This window comes from Melanerpes formicivorus, unplaced genomic scaffold, assembly GCF_026170545.1.
Source record: "Melanerpes formicivorus ecotype bairdi unplaced genomic scaffold, bMelFor1.0.p_v2 SCAF_1434, whole genome shotgun sequence".
NCBI classification, from domain to species: domain Eukaryota; kingdom Metazoa; phylum Chordata; class Aves; order Piciformes; family Picidae; genus Melanerpes; species Melanerpes formicivorus.
The window spans coordinates 37,501-40,000 of NW_027143786.1; the positions used below are offsets into that span (position 1 = coordinate 37,501).

At 77.1% G+C, this 2,500-nt stretch overlaps 1 non-coding gene across 1 annotated transcript; it reads right to left on the bottom strand.

Moving 5' to 3' along the window:
• Positions 1-339: 339 nt before the first annotated feature.
• On the bottom strand, positions 340-492 carry LOC137461211 (5.8S ribosomal RNA). The gene has a single exon (XR_010993271.1). It is a non-coding gene; the product is annotated as a 5.8S ribosomal RNA (ribosomal RNA).
• Positions 493-2,500: the final 2,008 nt, after the last annotated feature.

Sequence of the window (2,500 nt, forward strand, 5' to 3'; positions counted from 1 at the left end):
GCGGCAGCACGGCACGGTACCCCCGCGGTACCCACCCGCAGACAGCCGCGCCCGCGCGGGAGTGCCGGGGGGGGCGAGGCCCGCGCCTCCTCCCCCAACCGGGCTCTCGTCTCCCCCAACGCCCCACCGGGCGTCGCTGGACCAACGGGGAACCCCTGCCGGCGAAGCCCCGGCGGGACGAACTCCGCGAGAGCGGGCGCTCCGGGAGCGGGGAGCTACGGAGCGCTCCCCGAGTCTGCACTTAGGGGGACGAAGGCCCCTCCCCGCCCGGGGGAGAGCCTGCGAGGCGACCCCAGCCGCGCCGCTCGGCGGGCACCGAGGCGGCGATTGATCGTCAAGCGACGCTCAGACAGGCGTAGCCCCGGGAGGAACCCGGGGCCGCAAGTGCGTTCGAAGTGTCGATGATCAATGTGTCCTGCAATTCACATTAATTCTCGCAGCTAGCTGCGTTCTTCATCGACGCACGAGCCGAGTGATCCACCGCTAAGAGTTGTCTGGCTTTTCGGCACCGCCCCGCCAGCGCGGAGGGGCCGGGACCGCTCGCAAAGGAGCGGCCCCTCGGAGAGCGCGGCACGGCGGCCGCTCGCCTCACATTGACCGTACAAGCACAGGAGAGGGGGGGAAAATAAAACGAAACCCCGAAGCGGCAAAAGCAAGGGGCGGGGAGCCCGCGCTCCCGGCTTTTTTCCCTCCCCCGAGGAGGGAAAAACGCACCTTGTGGCGCTTCGGGGCCGGACCAGGCGCCCGGGCTCGCTCCGACCTCGGCGCGGAGGAGGCCCGCCGCGCGCCGCCGGGAACGTGCCCCGAACCCGGCCTCGCCTCGCGTGCACGGGGAAATAAAACCCCCTTCGCTTCCCCACCCAACGGCGGGGGGGGGTGTGTGTCTCTCGCTGGCCGCCCCGTGCCGTCGCGGAGACGCCACGAAGCGAGGCAGCGGAGACCCCCCCCCCCCCCCCGCCCCGGGGAGCGAGGGGGGCCGGGCGCACAACCCCGCCGGAGGAGAGCGCGCGCGCGCCTCCGCACCGGCCCCTCCAACGCCGCCACCGCTGCGGCCCATCCCGGACTTTCTTTTCCCCCGCTTTGGCCCCGGGGCCGAGCCCCGGCCGGCTCGCGCCCTCGGGCGGCTTCCTCTCGCCACCGAACCCCCCCCCACCGCGGGGGACGGAAAACGGCTTGCGAGACGGAAAGCCCGAGCCCACGTGGGACGCCACCGCGGCGACCCGCCGGCCCTCGCCGGGCGGCGCACCCGCCGACCGACAAACCCCAGCGGCACGAGCCCCTTCCATCCTCCCCCGGCGCCACCGCGCCGCCGGCTTCGCTCGCTCGACCCCTTCCGTGGCCCCGCGGCCAGGCGGACAGCGGACGGCGCTGAGCCGGGGGGCGGGCCCCCCGCTCTCCCCGTTTCCACGCGGAGACCGGGGGTGGGACGCCCCCGGCTGCCCGCCCGTCCCCCACCCGGCACGCGCCGGGAAGGCGAACGGGGAAGCCCGCGGGCAGGGCCCGGGACCGGGACAGCCGCAGCCGGTGGCAGGGTGCCCTCCGGCGAGGGACCGGAGCCGGAGACGCCGAGCGACGCCCGCCGCCGCTCGGACGCGGTCACGCCACCCGAAACCGGCCCCGGACGGGGGGGAACCGGCAGCGCGAGACCGCCGAGGGCGCCAGCTCGCCGGGGCCCCGCTCTGGGGCCTGGGCAAAGGGAAAAGGGACCGGGAGGTCCGCAGCGGCCCGCGCCGCAAGAGGCGCCGCCGCCGAGCCGCGGCAACGCGCCCGCACAAAACCCCCGGCGGGGGCGAAGCGCCCTGGGCCAGCCCCCACCGCGGGGGCTCGCCGCCCCGGCCCGCGAGAAGCCCGCGCTTCAACGCGCCGCCGGGGACGCCCGTGGCGAGGCGAGGCGCGGGCCGGACCACGGCCGACCTCGCGCGGTGGGCTCTCTCCGGCCGAGCGCTCGGACCGCAGAGAGGGGGGGGCAGCAGAGTCCCCTCCCCGGCCCGGCGGGCCCCCGGAGGACGACGAGCGCGACGACGGCGGACCTAGCCAGAGGCATTGCGGGGGCAACCCCCGCCCCTCTGAAGGCACCCGCCCGCCCCCGCGCTCGCCCCCCGCATCCGGGGGTGGCGCGCCGAGCCGCCCGGGTCTTTAAACCGCCGCCCGGCTTCCTCCGCGGTAGGGCAAGGCCGCGGACGAAGGCGCGGAACGCTAGGTACCTGACCCTGGGGTGAGGGAAACCAGACTTAAGGCCCCGCGGGGGTGCCTCCCCCCCACTGCCGCTGTCGGGGGGAGCGTCCGCCCGCGGGGGCCGCGCCCGACGTCCGCCGCCACCACGCCGCGCCCCTGGCCTGGCCCGAGGCCCGGGGTTTCCCTCAGTCAGCCGGCGCTGCGCTCGGGGAGGAGGGACGCGGCTGGGGACGCCCATGCCGCGCGCTCGCCGCGCGGCGAGCGCCCGGCTACGGCGGCCCCGGCGGCGGACCGGCGCAGGGCCGGCGACGACGGCGACGCGGCT